A 26,919-nucleotide genomic window follows, 5' to 3' on the forward strand; every position below is an offset into this window, starting at 1 on the left:
TAAAGCACTGAGACCTTGTTAAGAAGTAGTATCCTAGGCCTTGGTCTCATGTTTCTCCAGGTTAAGGTTTTAAACTCAAAGATCAGTCAAAAGTATTGTGCAGAACAGGGGTCCTCAAACCTTTTAAACAGGGGGCTGACGTGCGGATTAGATGGCAGGAAGTCATCTGCAGCTGCTTGGTTTCCCCCTCCAACCCCCGGCGGGGGTGGTGGTGGTGTGGGGGTTCTGTAAATACGGGGGGCTGGATTGAGGACCCTGGGGGGCCATATCCGGCCCGTGGGCTGTAGTTTGAGGACTCCTGGTGTAGAATATTTCATTCTGCTCATACTATTTTTGTATCTGAATTTTTTTTCTTGCTTAGCTTCTTTATGTTGTATTTTTTGATGCACTGAAGACTAGAAAGTACAAAAGTCTTGGCTCCTTTTTTTTTTCTAAATTATTTCTGCCACAATTGTCAGTCTCACTTAATCACTCAATTACAAAATAAATCAGTCTCACTTAAGTGTTTTTATTCTTCAGAAGAGGAGTTGAAGCAAATTACTGTTCTTTTCCTTGCCCTTACCTTGAATGGGAAAAATCACATGATAGGGTATTTTCTGGGGAGTGGTGGTGTATTTGTTGTGGGTTTGTGGTGTTTTTTTTAATTTCCCTAAAACTTCTGAAATTCAGAACAGTGACTCTTGCCTTGAACAAACTAAAGCTCAGTTATTATTCTTTCCTTCTGCCTGCTCCTCCTTTGGCAGCCGCCCCTTCACAAAGACAGCTATCTATCCCTGTTTAGAAATCCTACACAGTGAAATCGTTACATCTTTTGTGCATCTCTTCTGAGACCTCTGCTGAGAACATTTCAGACAATAATCAACAGTTCCCGTAACGTCATTTTTGTCAAGGAAGGGTTCTGAGGAGCTGGGCATTTCTTGTAGACACACTTAAATGTTTAAGAGACAGGCAACTTCTGCCACGTGCTCCTTATGCAGAGATCACTGTGGTGGCCAGAGTGTGGAGCCTGCCTTACCAGCTGCTAACTATTAAGTCTTCTCCCAGGAGCAGGTGTCCTGAGAATCATAGAATGGTTTGGGTTGGAAGGGGCCTTAAAGATCAGCAAGTTCCCACCCCCCTGCCGTGGGCAGGGACACCTTCTATTAGACCAGGTAGCTCCAAGCCTCATCCAGAATACTTGCTTCATTAAGGTGGGAGGTGGTCCCCGCTTTGCGTCTCTATTGGTACAGAGCATAGGCTGAAACTCATCATGATGAATTGTAGTTGTCTCTGTCTCAGCTAAGGCCCCAGCCCTCTCCCGTAGTCAAGGGAAGGAAAGGGGCGTCCCGGGTGCGATTCACGTAGCTCGGTTTAGAGTTTGTCTTGGGGTAAGATTACTGGTGTCCTGGAAGTGCCTGTTTTGAAGTACTGCCTGCAGGGGAGCTGAGGGAGACCAGCGTAGATTCAGACATGAATATGGAGATCTCTCTCACTGGATGACGCTCCTTTTGCTTTAAGTTTAAAGGACAACTTGGCTATGTTGCTCAGGTAGAATCTTCTGGGGTGGGAGGTGGGTGTGAGAACGCAGTGAAAACATACCAAATTTTGCAAGGTGTAATCAAAACTAAAATACAGAAACTTAGGGAACCTGAGGCGTTTGAAACCTCCAGTGAATTAATTAGCGTTTCTGAGAGTGTAAGTGACATTTCACTGGAGTATGATAAATCTTTTAATTTTCACTGTCACTCTAGGACTGTCTCAGTGGTTTTACTTCTGTGCCTGTGTATCTCTTAATCTCTCCGCTATCCTTTCTTCTATATATTATAACATACAGAATGCTGAAAGCGTGTTTCTTCATATGTCCACATGAAAAAGTCTGGTTTCCTTCATCATGAGAGCACAGCAGCAAGATTAGTTTGTTTGGAAAGTGATAGTTAACTTTAAGATATGTATTTAGTAAGTGAGAGAACTAAAGAATGTATGTTCAATCTTATTCTTGACTCTATTCATTTCACTTTTGAAGTCCCATTAAATGAAATCAAAGTAGAACTTTGTCAAAAGATTTCTTTTTGTGTGTATTCAAACTTGTTTGTTAACTTCCGTGACCAAAAGATTTCCCTGGTTTTTCATTATGATTCTTATTGAAAAGTCAGTAACATAAAATATGCTCATCTAAGTCTTTTTTTCCCCACTAGCCTTAGACCATAATTAGTTTAAGGATTTAGTTCTGTTTACTTTCAACTATCTGCAAAACCTTTGACAGTAGTAGAATCGCATCAAAGAAATGCGTTGAAGCTTTATTATCTGAGAGTGTCTAATAATGAAAAATCAGTCATGGAGACCATGTGAGACATATTAGTTATTGGTGCCACCTGACAGTGCAAGTCCAGTCGCGCCTTTTGAATGCATCTGTGCCTGTAGGGTTCATTTACATAAGAAGACCTTTCTGGTGAGTGGTAGTTTAGGAGTAGTCATGATATTCTTCGGAATGATACACTCTTGGTTAAGATAATTCATTTTCTTTGTAAGTCTTTAAAATTCACATGGTCACAAGTGTGTATGAACACCTAGGCTCAGCTATGTGAATACGCTTTCTGTGGTGTATTGTGACAAGAAACTCAAGCAGCCAAATCAGAGAGGTGATACTAAGACACAAAAGACTCTGATTATGAAGTTTCTGCATGTATGTCTGTGTGTTACCAATTTTACAATATATGTTTTTAATATATCTATACATATCTTAGATATTTTTAAGGTTAAGAAATTGGTCTTAAAATGACTTGGGAGGTAACAATAAATTTCTGGAATGTCGTTTACTGTGTGATTATTGAAATGTTTAATCAAAGTAAGCAATAGAACTCTGCACACCGGACACAAGTTCTTGCAGTCTGACAGCTGTGTTTGAATTCTTGCAGCCACACCACAGAGTTGTTCAGCAGCAGCCCACACAGATCCTCTGGCTGGCTAGTAAAGGGTCTAGTAAAAATTTTAGTGGAAACTGCGCCTTATTTGGAGGGCCTGGCTTATCAGATATCAGAAGATCTGAAGTAAAAATGCAAGAGCTTCCTTTTTTATTACAGCATAACGCATATACTTTTTTCCCCTCACAGAGGACAAGTGAAGCAAGTTATGCTTATGCGTGTTGAAAAAGGGTTGACCTACCCAAGCTTGATCATCCAGTTTCCTGTCTTGCAAATATCAACCTTTCTCTTTTATTCGTGACTTCTTTTAAAAAATAACCTGCCCATCTTGGATAAGCTTATGGCCAGGATAACACGTTAGCGTAAGGCTATAAATAGCCAACAGCCAGTCATGCCGTCGATATTGTAGTATTTATTTTTCGCACAGTACATCTTTGTCCTCTCACTTTCATTGTGAGCTGCTTTTTTCATCCAGGACATGAGGATCCATCTGAGCGATGGGCAGTCACAATTAAATAGCTTATCTCGGAAGGCCGAGATCCATGGGATAGTAAATCATTCCAAAGGAGTTGTCAAAGGTGGTGTTGTGGCTAGATTGAAGGATAATATACAGTGTCCAAAGGGTCTAGTAAAAATCAGTTGTTTGGAGAAGCAAGTCCGTGGGCAGTGTGTGGAGTCAGAAGAGCTTTAGGCCACTTGCTAGTGGTTGCTTTGTTTTCTGGAAACCCCCAGCAAAAAGCTGCCGAGCATCTGGGCAGACTGCGGGAAGGCGATGCTCTGCGTGAGAAGGCCAAAGGCGAGCAGTGCCCTGCATCAGTTCCACCAGGTCAGTAACCGGCTGTCTCTGAGCAGGGTAACACAACTATCGTACCGCGTGGATCAACGGGACTTCTTGAGATTTCTGAGTCTTAGCATAGCATAGGTCATTTCTCCTGGAACGTGGTGACAGGCTGTGCAGGTGGTACAGAAGACAGCAGTTTGCCTGCGGTTCTTGCTGAGCTGTGGGGAATAATCAGTTTGCCTTTTGTGTGTTCTGGGGCATATACTTCCCCAGACTTCTGCTGGGGGATGTGGCAAGCTGCAGTATTGAGCATCCTGCCCTGCTGGTGTATTGATCATCCATCAGTAACCACTTGCACAAATCCTCAAAAGCGATAAAATTCATCAGCCCTGGCTGACTAAGCATTTTTATTGTTCTTCACAAAAAATAGAACTATTGCATGGTATGTTTCCTATCGTTCCACTCAATACCTTCTACCAGTTGCAGGAATTCAGTGTGATGCTGTTGAAGCATGGTTTGCGGGGCGTTTTAGGCTGTTTGGTCACACTGTGTGCTGCTAGGTAGGAGTGGCAAAGCCTATACGAAACTGCTGGACCAGTCCCGAAGACAGCGAACCGTATCGGCGCGCTAGTAGTCAGCAAGCTGGTTACCAGCCCCGTTTCTGTTGGATCCAGACGGTGCTTTGTGGTCTCAGAAGGAAAAGCAGGCACTCTTGGACAAGGAAGCCTAAACCTTGTGCTGTTCCTTACTGGGTCTTGCAGAGAGCATCACTCTTAAGTTTAGGAGAGATTTAAGACAGGTGGAGTTTCTGGGTCTTGGAGGCCAGCTGCTGGGCTTGTACAGTACACACCTGAGCTGCTGAAAGTGTTAGGTGACCCTGACTGGAACACGGGCAGACCAGGCCGGTAACTAACTGGTTGGTTGGCTGCAGTTTGCTCTCCAGAAAAAGCTACAGAGAATTACTGCGTGGAATGGCAAGGGGACATAGGTGGTTATACCCAGACATGGTGGCTGATGGTGGTGTATCTCACCAGGTTTCTGAAATTGGGGTTTCAGAGGTTTGTATTACACTCTCATCACGGTTAGTTACAAAACAGGGAGCTCAGGTACAACTTCTTACCCATTTTTCATTTGGGTTCTCTTAAGTGGGGTTTGGATTAGTGTGATGAATCAGTATCCTTGGGTAGGAATGAGTCTTTTGAGAGACCTCCTGCTATCTTCTGCAACAGCAGTGCTGGCAGCTCACAACCATTAGCTCAGTACTTCCCTGCTGCTTTATCATAGATGTGAGCCGAGGCTACATATTGGATTTCAGCGATTTTTTTAATTTTTTTTTTTCCTGCTCCCACCTCGTTTTGTTTTTTTTTAATGGCAGCCCTGCTGTTTGATTATTGCTATTACCATGGTTATTAAGCTGTCGGTATTTCCTTGTGGAACTGAAGCGAGAGGTAACGGGAAGAAATAAACATGCAAGAAAAAATAAGAACTTTCTGACCTTAAAAGCAGTCCTAAGTAGTTTGCTTTTATTTGTAATAAGGAATGATAATCAGCCATGTTATTTCAAAAAGAAATCAAGTCTGAACTAATTCCGATTGCCCAAGCACTCAAGCCAGATTTGTGTAGTCCTAGCAGTCCCTGAAAAGGTGTGGTTGTGCTTTAATTCCTGCACACGCTACGCTAATCTTATAAGTGAAATGCCCATCTTCTCTTTCACCACTTCTGCTAAGTCAGACCATTTTTCCTCTTGAGCTTGAATGACCAGCAAGCTATTAGTCTTTCAGGCCCTGACTTCTCAATCTTTTATCGGTTTTCCTTGTTTTGTTGCTGCCTCCCCCCATCCTTCTCCAGGTGAACTAAAAGGATTTAAATTGTACCTTTGCGTGGCCCCTTTCTCCTGTTGGAAATACACACGAGATCCTGTAGTGCATCCAAGAGGACAATATGTGCTGTAACAGCTTCAAGCTGAGGTCCCCTAAGAAGAGGCAGAAAAAGATTCAGTATGGGTGGGTTGGTTCATTGGTTTTTGGCAGGGATGATCTTATTCCTGGACGGTTTGGTAACCCAGATCTTACTTAGAATCCTGACTACTTATGACACTAAACAAGCAAAGCAACAGAAATGAAACACCTTATTAACATTTTAAAAACATAGAACTGAAAAAAAAATCAAATGAGAGGAATAATGTTTGAACTTATCTCATAAAAACATAAAGGTGGCTTAGCCTTTAATGAAAAGATTTTGCTTAACTTAACCTAAATTTCTCAAATTCCAGGTTTTATTTCCCCCTCCGTTTCCCCCCACCCTCCACAGTTTGTGGCTATCTACAAACTGGCACATCTACACGAATCCACACTAGGACTTGCCTTCACACACCCAGGAGACAGGATCTCATCTCTTTGTGGTATCTCCTTCAGGGAGAGACCAAGTCCTTCACTGGCATTTGATCTGATACGGCTTTCCTAGTAGGTGATCCTGTAGCTTCCTGTTCTCTAATTTACTCGTCTCTGGAAGTAGCTTTTCATTAACCATGAGCTCAGCTAAAAGGTCTAAGGATAGTCAGGCACTAAGGACTACTCCTTCATACTGGATCCCTTCCAAAAGAAGGCTGTATTTTAAATAGACCTGAGTTTCTGTTCAACATCATTGTATGACTTGTATTTGTCAGAAGAAATGACCCTTCTAGTGTCCTTTGACTGAGTCACCTCCAGAAGAAGTAGCAGTACAGACACTGGCTGTTAAAATGTCATCTATCATTTCACTTGGGTAGGACTTGCTGCTTTGGAAAAACTCTTTCATTGTCTTCATTCTGTTTTAAAGGTTACTCGATATATATGAATGCTACTAAAAAAATCATCACTGGATTGCTGATTGTGTCCTGTCGTCCTGTGATGTCATTACAGTGAAAAATTTTAGTAGTGTTCAGACCTGATCTGTGATGGCAAAGGCAGAGTCTCTGTAGGTTCTACAAGAAGTGTTTCTGACCTGAAATTCTGTCGGGTTTTTATGCAGATTGATGCAGACTTTGAGTTGTGCCTCTGTGGGACACTGTCATGACCGGAGAGTCCAGATGTGAGGCTGTGACAGGCAGGGCAGTTTTGCAGTATTTCCTTTCATCGGTATTTGAACTCCCACTCATCCTGGGACTGGGGCATCCCTGGGGGGCACCCCTTGTGTAGATGTGCCTATGGACAATCACTTGAGGAGGAAAATGGTATTATTGGTTAAGAAGCGGTGAGTTCCTCAAGTTGTGTTGTCCATATGCACATTTACAGCATATGGACCTTTCTCTTTTGCTTAAAAATGTTGTGGGTTATACTGATTTTTTTATACAACAACAGGAATGCTTGAGTTTTAGAAGGAACTGAAGGCAGGTGGATTTTCTCTCTCATTTTCTATTACGTATGTGGCACGTGAAGAGGGTGGTTCTAGTGTACCCCCACAGGTCCTACTAAGACCAGAAGTCTCTGATTTGAGTGCTTGGGTATATTTAACACCTGCGGTGCAAAGGGTGTGCAGACAATGCATCTGCAGGCATACACCAGCTCCTAGTAAGTAACCTTCTCTCCAGGATAGACCATGAATAGAAGAAAGGAAACGTGCCAAGAGTAAGGTGGTTAATGAAAACCAAGACAAAGCAGTAGCTTTTTTCTTTTTTCTTCTGGTTAAACTTGCTATTTTAACTGAGAATAATGGACAATCTTTCAAGCTTTTGGATAAATGGATAAACAGAATCAATACACATCCTGTCACGGTAATTTTTTGATACAAAAGTTCACTGCATTTTGTTTTTTCCAGGATCCTCCAATGCAGTCATCTTACGAAGCTGAACTGATGCCGTCTGACTGGCTATGTAATATATCTGAAGAAAACAGGAAGGCAGAAGTCAGTCTTGAAGCCACGTTTCAGGTTGCCGCTGAGGTGCGTTCATCATGCAAAGCTGAAAAGGTGGGAGTGGCACCTGCAGAGAGCCAGTATTCAATCCTGGAGTTTAATGGAAATCAGGCACTGCCTGTTAATAGTTACACACCCTCTTCAACTGAGGAAAGCCAGCTGGAATGTCTCACTGCTGTAACTTCAGACACATCATTTCTGGTGGAAGCAGATGGAGCACTGGATTTGTCTCCGTTACAGCCTTCTGACATTCTTTGTGCTGCCGATACCACTCTGCCTATAGAAACTGCTGCTAAAATACTACAAGAACTTCTGACCACACAGGAAGCAGATGAAAAATGGAGCAAAGAACCAGATCACCGCCCAGCTGAGTTCTCCCTCATGTTTTTTAGGAAGAATTGTTCAGTCCAGAGCAGGTAAGGGGTAAGGAGAGGTAAACCAACATCTTTCTTGAGGTAACTATATTTGATAGTAATGCTAGGGTCTGGACCGATAGCTTTTCAATATTCTTGCCTGCTTAAGAACTGAAGGCTTCTTTAATTAAGCTTTTAATGGACAGTGAAGGGTTTGCTTGGTAAAGCAAGGTATAAAAAAGAAGACGGAATGAAAAAGTATCCCATGTTTCCCATGTTAATGAGCATGACATGTGTCAGCCTGTTGGCCGAGTTAGGGTGCTCATTTGCATGGGAAACATGCGTAGTGCAGGTGTATTCGTGGTGATGAAGTGGATGCTTTTTTAGGTTGTAACGTACCGTCTTTAATCTCCAACAAAGAAGAGTATTTTGAGAATTTCTGCTGGAGGCAGATTTTTGCTTAAATTTAGATAAACGGTTAGATTGTTTCTGATAAATAGTTGTTAAGTTCTGTTTTCTGTGGAAAGTATTTGACTGGTATAAAGCATCTTCATTGGTTTATACTCTGTGTTGTACAACAAGTTGTAATTGTACTTCGGTGTACCTGGTCTTCCCGGTATGTAAAATTGTAAGTCTCATGAGGGGTGAGGGGCATTCTAGATGTTACTCTGTTAAGGCAGCAAATGCGTGCTCTGCTTTTTTTTTTTGTTTTGTTTTGAAAACAAGGTAAGCTCAGGAGATTGACTGCATCTGTTTCTGCTGCATGAGACCTACCTTGCATGTAGGCACTCAATCTCATTTTTGTGTGTGCATTGAAGCTACTGTTTTATTGTTCTGTCGGTAGCTTGACGCCTTCACTGAAGTTTCTAGATTGGGAATCATCAGCTGGCGCAAACCTCCCATTGTTGCTTTCAGCGTTATAAAGATTAGTCCTCTTCCTCTTGGGTATCTTTCTAGAAAGGGATGTGTATTCTGATCAAGCCTCTGCATAGCTCAAGCCTAGACTAGACTGTTCTGCCCAGTACCGTGTAGGGAAGAGCACATCCCTGTGCTAGTGCATAGAGTTGGCAGTACTCCTTAATTGGTGCCCACTCATTATATTAAGTGTTGACCGCACTTTAAATGTTGTCAGTTTTGAGAATTTTTGAACTGCATTTTTAGAATGATAGGTTGTCCCTTGTTGAAGGCCTTTGGAGTCCGTGACCCGAACTTCCTTGTCAAGAACCGGGGGAATTAAGCACACGAACCACGTAGTTGTTTGGGAGGGAGGTTTTGTATATTTGTGAGAATCCTGATGTTGGTCCTGGACTGTAACTGGTTAAATAACTGGCCTCATTTTTTGAGCAATTGAAAAGCAATTCAGGGACTGTTCAGCATTTTGTTTGACAGATTCCCTGTTTCTGTTAGAACTACTCTTCAACTAGTCTCCTCCTCCCAAACTCAGGAGAGGGAAGGTTAACTTAACACCCTGCTTGTCCAGAACCTGGGGTCATGGCAGGTGCAGAACTCTCCAGAGGAGGCTTCTGTGCCTGTACTCCTCACATCAGGCTCCAGCACAGTTTTTTTCCTCATCCCTGAATCTGGAAGTACTCAGGCTTTCAGTGGCTGTTGGTACCATGTGTTTTAGAGCAAGCTTATGACAGAATAGTGGACGTGCACAGAAGACCGCTCTATTCCTCTCTATACAAGCAGAGGGGGAGCAAATTCCTCCACCGTTCATACAAGAGCATCAGAACAGGTCTGCTGGGTCAGATCAAAGGTTTGTCTTGCCCAGTGTCAAGTCTCAAAACAAGAGCTGTAACCTGATGTGTAGGGAAGAGCAAGAACAAGGAGCGCAAACAGAGCAGGGCATTCCTGCTTACACATTCCAGCTACTTTCAGCCCAAAGACTTGCGATGATACCGTGTACTTCATCTCGGGTTTCTGCTCTGTGGACTGAAGTCAGCCCTTGAAACTGTCGGTTTTAGCATACGGGACCTTTTGACCAAGCTGGTACTGTTCTGTTTTCTGTTCCGTTCACAGTATTTCCCAGCATTTAATTACTTTTGTGACCCGCACTGAGCCTTGAACTGTCTTCTTCATAGAAGTAACAGTTTAGTAGAAACCTGCTTTATTCTGCTTTCCCGATTTCCTAAAAGACAGCAAATTAAAGAGCAGCTCTTTACATGAAAAGAGTTAGTACATTCAACAGTTCAGATCCAGCGTTGTCCTCTCAGCCTCAGTGAATTTCTGTCCTAGACTTCTAGAGGCTTTGGCCTTCAATGGGCATCTCTTATTCCACTCCTACTCCTAAGAAATGTTTTATTTTCTTGTTAAAGTGGAAATAGAACATTTCTGTAATGCTTGATCAAGAGGAATTTGCCTCCGATTTCGTTCAGTCTCCTTGGCAGCATACCTATGTGAAGGCTGAAACGCTTGCTTTCTTTGGGGAGGGTTAATCCAGCAAACCCCATTCATGCGAGTTGCTAATTTTAGTGCCTCAGCTTCCCATCATGGTTCCAGGTGGGTATAGGTATAGTCCAGTCAGTGTCTCGTAAGTCGTGTAAGTAGTGAGATGCAGCAGTTTTGGCGTTTTTCAGTAACTGAAGTGAAAAGGCAAAACTTTCACGTCTGTCAGCTTTGGTAGCTTTGCTTGATTCTCTGCCAAACAATGTTTCGGACTCTGAAGTTGCAGAAGTATTAGACCTGAGTGGAGGGTCTGTCCACAGGTGCGGTGAATCCATGGTCAGAAACATGCTCGCTTAAAAGACCAAACAATAAAAAAAAGGGATAGCTTGGGAACCAGACTTGTGCGGGCTAGGCTGATGCTGTTAGGATGAAAATGGTAGTATTACCAATTACATTAGATTACTGAAGAGTTGGTGTGTAAGATTCTATAAACACAGTGATAAAAAGAAATCTGAAAGGGGTGCTGTGCAGTATGACTGCTCTTCAGTTTCCACACACGCAGCTGTGAGGGTTAAAATTGGACACAGCGTTGGAAGTACAGGTTCAGCAGTGAGGGGGAATGAAATGTTTGCTGGCCACGCTTGTCCCGGTGTAGCCCAAGGTGTCGTTAGCCTTACTGGGCACTGCAGCATCCCCAGGTCCTTTGCAGAACTGCTAGTTAGAGTGTCTAGACTACTTTCACCACGTAGGCTAGTAACAGTTTCTTAATAATGGTGATCCCAATATGCATGTTATTTGTTTTTTCTTTATCAGACACTGCAGTTTGGTTTCTACATCACCTGCCTGGTATTGCTTTTCATTATTCTCTTCTTTTTAAATAATGAAGTTTGCAGAATTGTTTCTAGAGCAGTTGTCCGGTGGAATATCCAGTTTAGAATGCTTACCTGAGAAATCTTCCCTTCTCTCACTACTTGATGAAGGCTGCTCACTAATTTTTCTAGAACTTGCTATTATGTAAATGTCGCCAGGAATAGAGAAGTCATCATCACTCATGAGACTTGGATTCTAGCTGGTGAAGGTAGTGACCTACAGCCTGCCTTCCTTCTTTGTTTTTGTGCCTGGGAAGGGGTTGTGGTTCAGACATTAGACAAAAGGCACTGCTAGCCACATGTTTTTCACGTGGCCTTGTTAACAGTACTAAAGCAATACATCCAGACAGCACATTTCAAAGAGGAAAAAAAGAGTCAAATGGGTATCCAGCAAGTGCAGGAGGTGTGTGGGAGGGAACTAGTTCTCCCTGGAGTACTCCATTACTGTATTTGCACAGGCCTTTTTGAATGTTATTATACAACTTTGTCAAGCAATGTATGTGTGTTTCTATTGATACGTATACACATAGCCTGTTATATACTCAACATTGAGTAATGACAGACTCAAGGTGGTGAGCGTGATTTTTGGAAAGACTATCTTCTTACCAAGTGTGACCTCTTGTCTTCTGTAAACTCACACAGAATGGTTTTCAAAAGCTTTTTTTCCCCTTAATAGAAGGAAACATTGCAGGCTCTGAGCAGTCATTCATCTTTAGGTTATTGATGGATGAGATATTTGCAGAAGAGATGACTATTCTAGAACAGGTGATACTGTGAAAATTTTTCTGTCTAAAGGTAGATTCCAGGTGCTTAACTTTGGGCCTGTACTGCCTCAATGAAAATGAAACAGAACTTGGTTGTTCGGACCTTTTTTTTTTTTTTTTTTTTTTTTTTTTTTAAGCTACAGGTTTTTGCCACATGATCATGGAAATGTACCAGTTTACCAAATGGTTGCCTGCAAAATACATGTAGAGCAGCAGCAGAGGGCTCTAAAAAGCAAGCAACACATTATAACTTAATGTCTTAACGACTGGATGGGGTGGGGTGAGATTCCCAACCAGAAATGTGTGGTTCACATGTGGTTCTGCATCACACAGCTCTGTCAAGTTGTTTGAGCTAGATCTGTCATTATTATTACACGTGCTGGTAAGAATGAGTGCCCCTGTATTTCTTCTAGCTTATTTCTTCTAGCTAGTTTAATAACTGAGGGAAAAGTTCAGACTGTGGGGACATGTACCCTAACTTTGTGTGTTCTAGTTTTCTGATCTCATATTTTGCTTAATAAGATGTTTTGTAAGAGGTTGTTTCAATTCAGCAACCTTAATTCTGAGTTAAAAACACTTACTATGTCAACTGTCTAGGCAGTGTTCACCACCTGTTAGATGCCCTTTTGGAGTGGAGAAGAATAGCTTTTATTTTGTTTTATTGGTTTTATATTAGTTTTATTATAAGATAACATTGAGTGATCTTTGGTTTTATTTCTTTTGTTGTTGTGTTGTGTTTTTTTAAGGAGAATACTAGTGTTAAAAGTGAATCCAGGACATCGGAGACAGAAGAGAGACAATTCACTTCAGGAGCTGAGCCTGTGAACGAATCTGTAGAACAGACAGATTCATCTGTAAAATCTTTCTCCCGGAAAAGACGCAGTTCAGACACAGGCAACTCTCTCGGTAAGAAAGATTCTACGTTTTCTCAGAGATTACGGTGACAGCTACTCTGAAACTAACTATTACAGAAAGGGGAGAGTAGAAGAATTTACTTGTTGTCTGCCGTGTAAGTACCTCATTGTTCCTTCAGTTAAAATACTAAACTTGTACAACCTCTTAGTGTACTTACCAACACACTTCAATAGAGACACTTATGCTAATTACTCTGATGTGGGCAAGGGTATAAATTATGTAAGTAAATAAAACTTGAAGTTCTGGGAGTTGTGCCAGAAACCTGGATGTCACAATATTGAGATTAAGTCCATAGATGTGTTCGCTGGAGGGCGACAGTGCTGTGAAGGAAACACTGAGTAATGAGGTAACTATGGAAGTTCCAGGGGCAAAAACCACCGAACTGATGAAGCTAGTGTAGAAGTCTGAACTCTTTGTCTCAGATCACTGAATACATTGTACCAGTCTGATAGTGTCCTGAAGCACATGAGAAAAACAAGCCGCAGAGTATCTGAGGCTAAAAACTTCACAAATCTAGTAACTGAAGGGAAAACCTAAATGTCCACAGATTAGAGAGACATAAGAGGACACAAAAAGTACTTGGGATCCATTCTAGAGGGGAATTTGGTTCAGCCTGCAAGTCTCTAAGAGGCTGTTTCCCTCACAGCTGTTCATCAAAGAGCCGATGGTAGAGTTTGAAGAGCTGTTGCTCACTTCAAAGGGTAGTTTCTAGATTCCAGATCATGATGCTAGTTAATAGTTCAGCTCATAATGCCCATCAGTTTCAAACATTTAAGTAAGGAATAAAGTCTTTCTGTCAGGAAGCTGAGAAAAAAGGTGGGATGCCACCTTGAAAAAAGACAATTTTTGTTTAAAACATATAATCGAGAGTTCTTGTTCAATTACTTCCTGGTATCACAGATAACTAGCAAACTTCTCAGCTTTCATATCTGAAGCAAAACATCTGCTTAACGTGCCAGTTGTAAAGTTATGTACAGGAACATGTTGGAAAGCATTCCCATGGGATTGTTCCACAGGGATGAAACACTGTTATGCTAACGCTAATTAGCAACAATTGGCATAGTCTGCTCTCTGGGAAATGTGACGGTCATCCAGGCCTGCATCTCCACGGTTGTACCTTTGAGGCTTGGTGTGCGTGTTAAGGGTAGAGATAGACAGCACAGCTGAGCCAAACGTGATCAGGCTCAAGCTAGCCCAAGGTCAGTTGGGTGCGTGATAGAAGCCTCCAAGCTGGCGTAGCCTGTCGGCTGCATGTCAGCTGTAAGCCTGAAGCAGGCAGGCTCAAGTGCAAGCTGACTTCTGCTGCTCTGACTACACCTTTGTCTGTCAGCACCTCCTGTCCTCTGTGAGACTTTGGAAACAACTTCTTTTTTAATCTCTCTGTGCTAAAATGCATCACGATGATTTCCAGGTGTTTCTTGGCAACTTGCCCTCTGAGTGTGATGGAGTCCTCTCTGTTTTCCTGTTTTCCTTTGGGCACTCCTTTGCAAGTTTTCTGAGCCTGCACTTTGATACATACACCCTGCTGTGAAAAAGGCTCTTCTTCCATCTATTTCAGTAGGCTGGTTTTTTCTATGTTAATGTCACTTTTCTTTAACATCACTTTTCTTTGTTACGCGGTGACACCAAGTTCTAGATACCACACAGCGAGAGCCAATATAGTGTGGTACATTTCAGTGACTGGGAGCAGCTCTGAGCCCAACCCAAGGTGTTAATCTGTAAAAACGCACCAAGAATCAAACCCCCGCCTTTGTGGAGAAGGCATTGCTTCCCTCCAAAGAGCTGGACTGGACTTCTTTGCATTTCACAGCTGTTCTGTAGCAAGAAAAGGCAAGCGTCTTTTCACTAAAACACCGTCCCCAGGGTTTCCCTCCATAGCTGCCAGCCCATCTCTGCAGCACCATAAATCACTGAGATGGGTTATCTGCTTCCTTCAAATGGAAAACCAATGTATTTAACCAGCCTTCTCAGCTAAATTCTAGTTTACCAGTTTTAAGAACATTCTGCCCAGCAGAATCTAGATGAAAGGTGTCTCTAGTTCATTGTCCTGTCTCCAACAGTGTCTTCGGCATTTCTGTACCATTAAGCAGAAAAGGCCTCAGTAACCTTCAGTTGATTTTTAGAGTCCCTTTTTGAAGCTGTGCAAACATTTAGCATCCACTGTGGGTTTTGTAAGTTAATGTCATTAATGCAGATTAACTACACAGCGGGTGAAGAACCCTCCTCTTCAACTACTTCTGAGTCCTCCCGGGAGCCAGAGTCTGCTACAAAGGGTGCAGAGCTTAACTCGGCGCTAAAATACATCATTGCAAATGATTATGGGCTGTGTCATCTGTTCCCTTCCCACTCTTTTTCTTGAGAGGCGATGGGTATGGTGCTCTAGCTCCTGCCGTGTTTATCACACGGAGGTGCAAGGAATGGTTCACCTTTCAGGGACTGCTTTTTTTCAGCCCCAAGCTCGCTCTTAGGACATAGATTTGAAGGTGCTGATGATGCATCTGCTTTTCCCACTACTTTCTAGCTGAGCTCGTCTGTTAAAATGGGAGTTTTGAAATAAATCTGTCCGCTTTTGTTGGCAGCATACACACTTGCAACAGGAGTCCTTTTGGACTTCACAAAGGATTGAGAGGAACTCTGTAAATACTTTGAGTCCCCTTCCCCATCTCCTCTGCGTTGTGCTCCACAGGTACACTCAGCTAGTGAGCACAGCTGTACTGGACCTAATATCTGTGGCTTGTGCTTCCTCTTCTAAAAGAGCACGGGAGAAGGACCAGATTCTGATGGGAGGAATTTTTGTTTGCAGCCCGTCTTTCTGGAAACAGGCATCTCAGAATGGAGCAGGGGGAATTTGTTACTTCTGGATTGAAGCATTTAAGCTGATGCTGAGACATTAAGGAAAAAAACTTTCTTTCTCGATGGCTGACCATATATTTTCTGTGAGTCGTCTAGTCCTGCAAATAATCTGATGACTGTCTCTGACTTTTTTTTCTTTTTTATGCTGCAAGGTGCCCTAGACATTTGCCACCCACTCCCATGCCGCTGCAGTTGTGTCACTGTGTGTTCTCTCTCATTCCCTCCAAGGTAAATAGATTTCTAGGTGCAATTGCTACAGGCAAATCTGCATTCAGGCAAGGTCTCCCATGCTGTCATCTGTTCCCTTGAACTGTTTCCTGCACCTTCCAGCCAAAAATATTGTTAATGTTCATTTAGTTTTCCTATCCAGTCACAGTGAGATCTCTTCCTACAAAGGTGTTAAGAGTTAATGTGGGGACAGGCCTGGCCCTGAACTCTCGAACATCTGTGTGAAGCCCAAAGCGAAGTTGCTCTCGGGAGTCCGAGCGGCAGCTGCTTGCTCCAGCTCAGTTGCCATTACCTTGACGTCATTATATATTCATTGAAGGCATTTCAAATTGCCTGTCCTAGCAGTCTGCTCTTTGGGATGAGTGGATGTTATACCCTGTGTCTTAACTTGCCATAATTTAGAGGTGCATTGTTACAAGCCCCCTCATTTCTCCACCCCTATGCGTTTTCAAGATGTGTTCCCAACAGAGTCTGCTTTGGCAGGAGGCAGGTGTCAGAAAGTGCAAAAGTGGTGCCTATTGGGCAGGAACTCCGTAGTACAGAGAACGAACAGAGGCTGGAAGATGTGAATGTGTTTGTTTAGAGGTTAAATTTCTTGTGGGTGATGTTTGCAGTGGTAGCGCTGTTGTGACTTTATCGGGGTACTTGTTCGCTTTCTTGACCTGCAAGATCTGGCCATACGTGGGAAGTATCTCTGTTTTGCTGTGGATCGAGGTAACTGTCAAAAAAGGAGCCTCTTGTCTGTCCTCTCTGTGAGGCCACGAGTTTTTTCTGGGATCCTGGCGCTGGCTGTGGGGTGCTTTGAGGCAATTGTGCCTTTTCTGGGTAAACAAAGGGATATGGCACAAGCAGGTCAGGCCTTTCTGTAGATACTGCCCGGGGCTTATAGTAATTAATGTTTGGCTTTTGGTATCCATGGTGGCAAAGGCATTTCTAAATAATACATACTGAAGAATGGGAGCACTTTTCTTATAATCTGCTTTGGGTTTTTATATTTAAATTTTTGAAAAATTGGAAGAATTCCTGTTTCTTTAAACAGTAGGCCTCAGGTGATCAGGTTATAGTCTGACATTGAAAGCATATTTTATAGTACCTGATAGAAATGAAATTGCTCTGTATGCTGCCAAGGGAAACATATCCGAGCACTGATACGTGCTCAGTATTCCCTTTTCTTCCTAGATCTCCGTCTGCCGGTGGATGTACCTCGGAAGCGGGGGTGCTTTCTGGAGGACGAAATAAGAGAGTGAGAAGTGGGTGACAAATGTGCAGCAGCTGCCAGCTGGATTCCCCTGTCAGACTCCAGCAGCAGTGGAGCTTTGCCCACAACAACCACTTTGGATCATTTCAGCTGTGTTTAAAAAAAACACCAAAAAACCTCCAACAAAACACCAAAGACCACACACAAAAAAGCCCAAGACAAAACAACAAAAAACCAACAACAAAACCAGCCCCACACCACTCTATTTTTTGCTTTCTTTTTAACTTGGTAGGGTATTGTTTAGTAGGCCTCTTTCATTACATTTTCTACCCGTCAAGTTATAAAGCACCGAGTGGTCAGAGTAATTAATATGAAGTAATTCCTTAGCTGTTTGTATTCTTTAGATTTGGAAAGTCTGAACTTTACAGGAACCCTTAAACACTTTCTCGAGACATCCTTACTGGGAAGCAAATGGGTTTTAGTGCTCTGTTAGGAATCTGTTTCACTTATTTATTTATCTATTTAACGTTGGGAGCTACAGTATGCTCGGCATAGGTGGTGGCTGGTGCTCTCGCTGTCTTTTCTTGCAGTCGTACCGTGGCCCTTTACTGGGGATCGTGTATGAAACAAAAGCATTGGAAAGTCGCAAGATTCTGGGTCTGAATGGGTCTGAGATTTCAGGAGAGCAGCTAAAGGAAAGATGAGCTAATTTTCTAAGTGATTAACCAAGAAACCTTCTTCCTTCCTGAACCAGCTCTCTGTTTCACCGGCAAGTGTATGTATGTCACAGCTGCTGATCTTTTACGTTCCTGGGGAATTCTTCTGGTTTAATAATTTCCTTTTGATGCTAATGGTATCTGTAATGATAACTTATTTATTATTCTAGTACTCTGTTCTAATTATGTCTTGAAAATATTTTTTAAACTTTTAGAGGAAGATTGTACTTATGTTGATAGCAGATCTTAAGTTTTTAATAGCTATACATTTGTGTTCATGTTAAAATACTGTTTGAAGGATAAAGGGGACACATCCTCTACTTGTGGTGTTCAGGAGATCCATGTGGAAGAGCACCTAAACCATCCATGTAATGGCTTCATGCGTGTTCATATGAGCCAGCCTTGAGCGAAACGCACGAGAAGGGAGCAGAGAAGCTGTCAGGACCGCCTCGGCTTGTGTAGCTCCCAGCTGTGGCCGGGATGTGCTACGGGAGCACCGGGCAGTAAGATGAACTGAGGCGAAACCTTTCCTTACAGCTTCTGTAATGAGATCTTTCTTAACCAGTAGTAACTTCTGTAATAAGGTGGTTTGTAACAAGATACACAAGTTATTTTTTAAAAAGTAGTAATAAGATGTTTTGTAATAAGGTATTTTAAATAAGTAGCACCTTCTGTAATAAAGATGTTTTTACCGACAGTCTTGTTACCGGGAGCAGGGCGGGATGTGGTTTCCCGTGTGTGCCCTGTTGTGCCCCTGCCCAGGCAGGGTCGGCCTCAGGTGATCAGGTTCTAGTCTGCCGTTGGAAGCGTATTTTGTAGTGCCCGACAGAAATGTGGTTGCTCTGTACGCTGCCGAGGGAAACATACCCGAGCCCTGCTGTGTACTCAGTGTTCCCTTTTCTTCCTAGATCTCCGTCTGCTGGTGGACGCACCTTGGAAGCGGGGGTGCTTTCTGGCGGTGACAGACGTGCAGCAGCTGCCAGCTGGCTTCCCTTGTCAGACGTGTAGCGGTGTTGCAATAAATGGAGCTTTGGCACGGCAACGGGTGTCGCATCGGTGTTCTCTCCGTGTTCTTGATGACCAGGGGTGAGCGTGTCACAGCTGGAAGAAACAGCTGCTTCCTGTTCCAGCGGTTCTCGCTGAGACGTGTATCCCCCAGCGGCCGCTGCCCGGCGGAGCAGTTCCCAAGCGGGCAGCCGCTCTTCCTTTGCGCCATGTCCCAGTTCCTGTGGGGCGGCCGCGGCAGCGAGGGGGGGTGCCCCGCGGGGGGGCGGTGCACGGGGCTCACGCTGCTGCGGACACTCTGCTCTGCTCCGCTCGGCTGCGCTGCCTGCGGCGGTGGGTGCTGCCCTTGATGCTGCTGGGGGCTCTGGGCTCCGCTCGCACCTGCCTGCCTGCTGCCTGCGCACCGCGGGGCTGCCTGCTGGCTTCTAACCCTTTGTTATTAGAAATACCGACTGGGGGGGGGGGGGGGAGGGTTTAAAAACAACGACCAGACATCACCAGACCCACGCAGTTTTCTTAAGCTGCAGGAAATAACTTTGGCCCAGGATTTACAGCCCAGTTTCCACCCACCCCGGCCCTGGGCTTCCCGGGCTGCAAGCACACGTTGCTGGGCCAAGTTGAGCTTCTCATCCACCAACACCCCACAGTCCTTCTCCTCAGGGCTGCTCTCCATCCGTTCTCTGCCCAGCCTGCGCTTGTGCTTGGTATTGCCCCAGCCCACATGCAGAACCTTGCACTTGGTGCTTCTTTCCTACTTTCCGTTAGATCTAAAGATGTGGGTGACTTCCCTTCTACGGAACATGCAGCAAGAGCACTATGTCAAATCAAGGTTCTCTCTCTTTGACTTTCAGATTTTTTTCACAGATTGGTACTTGCGTAATGGCTGCTTAGAAAAGAAATCTTTGCCCAGAGGAGCCTGCTGTGTGGCCCAGCTCTCAACGAGGTGTTCAGGCCTGGACATAACTTTTAATACCAAAGTGCAAACCAGTTCTGTTTTGATGGAGTTCTGAGAGTTCTGCCACCGTTTAGGTAACAGCATGAAACGTTGGCATGTGGCTGAACTTTGTTGATTCAATAGCTGGTAAATATTCCCTGGCCAGCCTTCCAAAAGTAATCTGCCCAGGGGGATGCAGGAGGCTTGGCAGCAAGTAAAGCAGGGCTTTGCAGGGTAGGGGGGTGGTTTCTCATTGAACGTGTCCTCAGGGAGACTGACATGTTTGAAGCAAACGGGAGGCTGGTGGAATAGGTGCACACAGCCAGTGTGCGTGTTGTAAATAGATGTTATGATTGCTAGCCTTAGGCTCTGTGTTAGCAATTACTATATCCAAATATAAAAAAATTGGAAAATATCAGAGCTGCACAACAAAGGACAGCCCTGGGAAGCACAAAAGCCAGGAAACAAAACCAGTGCATTTACAGGTACCTTAACTCCGCATCTTCACATTATATGGTTTGCTGTTAGGTGCTGGCGAAACAGAGTGTATTACTTCTGGAAGAACTAAATACTGCAGCAGAGTAATAATGAGTGCTGCTTATCGTATGGAGCCTTTCCCTCTTTGTAGACAAGTCAGCTAAGAAGTTAATTGTATTTGTGATTGCTTTTGCTAAAAATGGTCTGGCGCTGGAGGCTGTCCCAGTGTGCCTCCCCAGCCGAGGGCAGAGCCGTGTCTTTTTGCTACTCGAACGTTGTTCCTTACGTGATAATACCGCTGTAAGGGTACCCAGTAGTTCACAAGTGGAGCTGCAACCCTTTGCAGCCTGGGATCAGATGAGAAGATGCCAACAAGTGATGTTGCAAGGTGGGACACGTGCTTGCCCCGGTGTCTCTCTCACTTTCATGCACTCTTCAGCCTTTGCCCTCAAGATCGAAGTCTTTTGGCCAGGAGGCTCTGTGAAGCCATGGCTGCTTCTGGAGTGCCTTGTGCTGCATGGAAGGGGAAGAAACGAGAAGCCCTACGCTCAGTTCCTCCTCCTCCTCGCTCATAGTTCAGGAGAGAGCGCAGAACCCAGCTGGACTGTGTGCATCCCTGTAGGGACTCTGTAACCCTAAGACTGGTAGACTTCAGAGCTTTTGGAGAGCAACTCTGAATTCATTGGGTCACAGATCTATACAACTTGCCACCAAGGGTACCACGTGATCAGTTTTCTATACAAAGTATAATTTAGCTGTTAGGCAAAGCAGAAGTTCAGGTCTCCATCTCTGGGTCCTCAGTGGAGATGTACAGCAGAGATGCAGGAGCCTCCAGGCACAATAGTGAATTGTGTAAAACAGCGCCAAGGATGCAATTAACCATTTAGCTGACTGCAGAGGCAGACGGGCACTGTATGCCAGCCGCTCCTCGTTACTACTCTCTGTCTGCACAGCCACCTTGAGAAGACCTTGGGACTATGTTAGTGAGAGAGCTCCTCACAGACACTCAGCATCACCTTGCCTTGCTCATGCTGCAGTGGCTGTCGGGGCAGCAGCGGGAAACCAGTGGGCGTTGCTCCAGCACCATGGCTGAGCGCTCAGTCTCGGGCTCTTCAGATCACGCCAGAGTGGGCCAGGAGTTTAGTTGAGGCTTGAGAAACGAAAGCACTTGTAGACGTGCCTCTCAGCTGGGAACCTTTAGGTGACGGCTGTGTAAACCCTCTCTCGGCTTTTTCTTGTTTCAAGCTAAGCTGTTTGGCTTTGCATTGTGGATGAGCACTTTTACGGCCAGAAAATAACAGAGAGGTTACTTGATGCTTCTGGATGATTGCTGTGGGCTAAATGGCATGTGCTGATGGTATCAGATGCACTTTAGCCTTGTGCTCCAAACGAATCTAGGAGTAAAAACTCAACTGATAAACTACAAATGCACCGCATACTCTGGCTTTGGGTTCTTGAGTCATTAAAAGTAAACTGAGGCTCTCTAAAGAATAATTTTGTCCACATATGTTAAAACACGATGGCACCTTCTGCCATTCCACTTTCAAGAAAGGAGCTTTTTCCTTTGCCCTCCCCCTCCTCCTCCCCCTCCTCCTCCTCCTCTGCGGTGCGCGGCGGGCGAGAGGCGCGGGCATCTCCTCTGCCGGGCAAGCTCAGCCGGCAGCCTCTGCACTGCGAGGCCCAGCCAACTCGGGCGAGTCGCCAGAGCCCCGGCGCGGCAAAGTCCCTTCAGTCCCTTCTGGCCACCCTGTCCGGACTGCGCGGCCGGGCTGAGGAGGGGGGGGCTCCCCTGTCTCTCCCTCCCTCCCTCCCTCCAGCTCCCGGGCAGGACAAGCAAGCCAGCACCAGTGGGAAGCGCGCGCACACCATCATGTCAAAGAAAAAGAAAAATGGACTCCGAGTGCGGGGTATTCCAAGAAAAGTGGACTTCTGATTATTTTTTCACGGAGTACAAAGAAAGAGCTGTTTGTCTGGTATGCCAGTATTCAGTGTCTGTGTTCAAGGAATACAATTTGCGTCAACACTACGAAACTCAACATAAAGGTAAATATGATTCTTTGGTCGGACAAGTGAGAAAAGTTAAAATATTAAGACTGAAACATGGGTTGACAACTCAGCAAAAAACTTTTGTGAAGCAAAAGCAGCTCAATATATCATCACTTTGAGCAAGCGATCAAGTTGCCAAGCTCATAGCATGCGCTGGCAGAGCATTCATAGAGGGAGAATTTGTTACGTGTTTCGGTAAAGCACTTAGAAGAAGAATTAAATTATTTAAACTAACCCTGGTACTGAATTGGAAATTATAATTAAAAAACATACCTGTATTGTGGCAAAATACATAGATACACTATTCATGGTGGGTGGGTGGGTTTTTTTTGTTTTGAATGATCTACACAAGTGAGTAAAGTGCTTCATATGTGAAACTGTATTAGGAGTCATCTGAAAATACTGAGGAAAAATAAAACATTGTGGAGGCAATATTGAGGCAAAACCCATCACTCGGATGCCTGGAAAAGGCAAGAGCACGCCTGCAGTCCAGGCGGTGAGGCTGTAAAGAGGCTGTGTAAGGACACCGGTGATGACTAATACCTTGTCCTCTCGAGATGCAGACTTGTGTGGTTTGCAGCAAAACAAAATAGCACGTCAGCACAGGATACGGATGCATTTCCACAAGTCATGCCAAAACGAGCTGGTTTGCCTTTGCAATTCATTTATCAAAGCCGAGGGGGTCCCGGTCCCGGTCCGAGCCCCGTGGTTCCCAGTCCCGGACCAGTCCGAGCCGCAAGGGTCACTATCCCGGGGTTCCCGGTCCCAGTCTAGGTCTCGAGCCCTAGTCCGGTGAGTCCCGGTTTGAAGCGTCGAGGGTCCTTGTCCCGGTCCCGGTACCGAGCTGCGTGGGTCCCTGTCCTGGGGGTCGTGGTCCTGGTCCGAGCCGCGGGGGTCCCAGTCCTTGTTTCGAGCCGCGGGAGTCCTGGTCCCGGGAGTCCCGGTCCCGGTCCCTGGTCCGAGCCGCAGGGGTCTCGGTTCCGAGGATCCCGGTCCCGGTCCCGAGCTGAGGAGTGTCGCGGTCCCCGGGGTCCGGTTCGGTCCCGAGCCGCCGGGGTCCCGGTCCCTAACCGCGGGGGTCACGGCTCCCAGTGGTCCCGGTCCTAGTCCTGAGCTGCGAGAATGCCGGTCCCGGTCCCGGTCCCGGTTTCGGTCCAAGCCGCGAGGGTCCCAGTCCCGGTCTCGGTCCAAGCCGTGGGGATCCCAGTCCTGGTTTCGAGCTTCGAGGGTCCCGGTCCTGGGAGTCCCGGTCCCGGTCCCTGGTCCAAGCCGCAGGGGTCCGCTCCCGGGGTCTTGGCCCCAGTCCCGGTCCGAGCCGCGGGGGGATCCCGCTCTCGATCGCCAGCCGCGGGGGTCCCGGTCCCGGGGTCTTGGCCCCAGTCCCAGTCCGAGCCGCAGGGGGATCCCGGTCTCGATCCCCAGCCGTGGGGGTCCCGGTCCCGGGGTCTTGGCCCCAGTCCCGGTCCGAGCCGCGGGGGTCTCGGTTCCAAGGATCCCGGTCCCGGTCCCGATCCGCGGTGGTCCGGGTCCCCGGAGTCCCGGTCGCGGTCCCGAGCCGCAGGGGTCCCGGTCCCCGGGGTCCGGAGGTCCCGGTCCCGAGCCTCGGGGGTCCCGGTCACAGGGGTCCCGGTCGCGGTCCCGAGCCACGGGGGTCCCGGGTCCCGGTGGTCTAGGTCCCAGTCCTGAGCTGCGAGAATGCCGGTCCTGGTCCCGGTCTCGGTCCGAGCCGCGGCGGTCCCAGTCCCGGTTCCGAGCCGCGGGGGTCCTGGTGCCGGGAGTCCCGGTCCCGGTCCCTGGTCCGAGCCGCAGGGGTCTCGGTTCCGAGGATCCCGGTCGCGGTCCCGAGCAGCGAGGGTCCCGGTCCCCGGGGCCCCGTTCGCGGTCCCGAGCCGCGGGGGTCCCGATCCAGAGCCGCGGGGGTCACGGGTCCCAGCGGTCCAGGTCCCAGTCCTGAGCTGCGAGAATGCCGGTCCTGATCCGAGCCGCGGGGGTCCCAGTCCCGGGGGTCTGGGTCCCGGTCCCTGCTCCGAGCCACGGGGGTCTCGGTTCCGAGGATCCCGGTCACGGTCCCAAGCCGCGGGGGTCTCGGTTACAGGGGTCCCTGTCCCGAGCCACGTGGGTCCCTCTTCCGAGCCGCGGGGGGTCCTGGTCCCGGGATCCCGGTTCCGAGTCGCGGGGGTCCCGGTCCCCAAGGTCCAGAGGTCCCCGTCCCGCGCCGCGGGGGTCCCGGTCCCTGGGGTCCCGGTCCGGCTCCGAGCCGCGGTGGTCCCAGTCCCCAGGGTCCCGGTTCGGTCCCGAGCCGCGAGGGTCACGGGTCCCAGTGGTCCAGGTCCCAGTCCTGAGCTGCGAGAATGCCGGTCCCAGTCCCGGTCCCGGTCCGAGCTGCGGGGGTCCCAGTCCCGGGGGTCCGGGTCCCGGTCTTGATCCCCAGCCGCAGGGGTCCCGGTCCCGGGGGTCTGGGTCCCGGTCCCTGGTCCGAGCCGCAGGGGTCTCGGTTCCGAGGATCCCGGTCCCGATCCCGAGCTGAGGGGTGTCCCGGTCCCCGGGGTCCGGTTCGGTCCCGAGCCACCGGTGTCACGGTCCCTAACCGCGGGGGTCACGGCTCCCAGTGGTCCCGGTCCTAGTCCTGAGCTGCGAGAATGCCGGTCCCGGTCCCGGTTTCGGTCCGAGCCGCGAGGGTCCCGGTCCCGGTCTCGGTCCAAGCCGTGGGGGTCCCAGTCCTGGTTTCGAGCTTCGAGGGTCCCGGTCCTGGGAGTCCCGGTCCCGGTCCCTGGTCCGAGGCGCAGGGGTCCGCTCCCGGGGTCTTGGCCCCAGTCCCGGTCCGAGCTGCGGGGGTCCCGGTCCCTGTCCCGAGCTGCCGGGTTCCCGGTCCGAGCCGCGGGGTCACGCGTCCCAGTCAGTGGTCCAGGTCCCAGTCCTGAGCTGCGAGAATCCCGGTCCCGGTCCCGGTCCGAGCCGCGGGGGTCCCAGTGCCGGTCCCGAGCCGCGGGGTTCCCCGTCCCGAGCCGTGGGGGTCCCGGCCCTGTCCCGAGCCTCAGGGTGTCCCGGTCCCCGGGGTCTCGTTCGCCGTCCCGAGCTTCGGGGGTTCCAGTCCTCGGGGTCCCGGTCCTGGTCGCGAGCCGCGGAGGTCCCGGTCCCGAGCCGCGGGGGTCCCAGTCCCGGTCCCGAGCTGCGGGGTTCCCCGTCCCGAGCCGCGGGGTCCCGGCCCCGTCCCGAGCCGCAGGGTGTCCCGGTCCCCGGGGTCCCGGTCGCGGTCCCGAGCCGCGGGGGTCCCGGTTCGAGCCACGGGGGTCCTGTTCTCGGTCCCGAGCCTCAGGGTGTCCCGGTCCCCGGGGTCCCGTTCGCAGTCCCGAGCCGCGGGGGTCCCAGTCCCGGTCCTGAGTCGCTGGGTGTCCCGGTCCCGTGGTCCCGGTCTCGGTCCCGAGCCGCGGGGGTCCCAGTCCCGGTCCCGAGCCACGTGGGTCCCGGTCCCGAGCCACGGGGGTCCCGGGTCCCGGTGGTCTAGGTCCCAGTCCTGAGCTGCGAGAATCCCGGTCCTGGTCCCGGTCTCGGTCCGAGCCGCGGGGGTCCCAGTCCCGGTTCCGAGCCGCGGGGGTCCCGGTGCCGGGAGTCCCGGTCCCGGTCCCTGGTCCGAGCCACAGGGGTCTCGGTTCCGAGGATCCCGGTCCCGGTCCCGAGCTGAGGGGTGTCGCGGTCCCCGGGGTCCGGTTCGGTCCCGAGCCGCCGGTGTCACGGTCCCTAACCGCGGGGGTCACGGCTCCCAGTGGTCCCGGTCCTAGTCCTGAGCTGCGAGAATGCCGGTCCCGGTCCCGGTTTCGGTGGGAGCCGCGAGGGTCCCAGTCCCGGTCTCGGTCCCAGTCCTGGTTTCGAGCTTCGAGGGTCCCGGTCCTGGGAGTCCCGGTCCCGGTCCCTGGTCCGAGCCGCAGGGGTCCGCTCCCGGGGTCTTGGCCCCAGTCCCGGTTCGAGCCGCGGGGGGATCCCGGTCTCGATCGCCAGCCGCGGGGGTCCCGGTCCCGGGGTCTTGGCCCCAGTCCCGGTCCGAGCCGCCGGGGGATCCCGGTCTCGATCCCCAGCCGTGGGGGTCCCGGTCCCGGGGGTCTGGGTCCCAGTCCCGGTCCGAGCCGCGGGGGTCTCGGTTCCGAGGATCCCGGTCCCGGTCCCGATCCGCGGTGGTCCGGGTACCCGGAGTCCCGGTCGCGGTCCCGAGCCGCAGGGGTCCCGGTCCCCGGGGTCTGGAGGTCCCGGTCCTGAGCCTCGGGGGTCCCGGTCCCCGGAGTCCCGGTCGCGGTCCCGAGCCACGGGGGTCCCGGGTCCCGGTGGTCTAGGTCCCAGTCCTGAGCTGCGAGAATCCCGGTCCTGGTCCCGGTCTCAGTCCGAGCCGCGGGGGTCCCAGTCCCGGTTCCGAGCCCCGGGGGTCCCGGTGCCGAGAGTCCCGGTCCCGGTCCCTGGTCCGAGCCGCAGGGGTCTCGGTTCCGAGGATCCCGGTCGCGGTCCCGAGCAGCGAGGGTCCCGGTCCCCGGGGCCCCGTTCGCAGTCCCGAGCCGCGGGGGTCCCGATCCAGAGCCGCGGGGGTCACGGGTCCCAGCGGTCCAGGTCCCAGT

This window comes from Falco punctatus (genome assembly GCF_963210335.1).
Source record: "Falco punctatus genome assembly, chromosome: 18".
Classification (NCBI taxonomy): Eukaryota; Metazoa; Chordata; class Aves; order Falconiformes; family Falconidae; genus Falco; species Falco punctatus.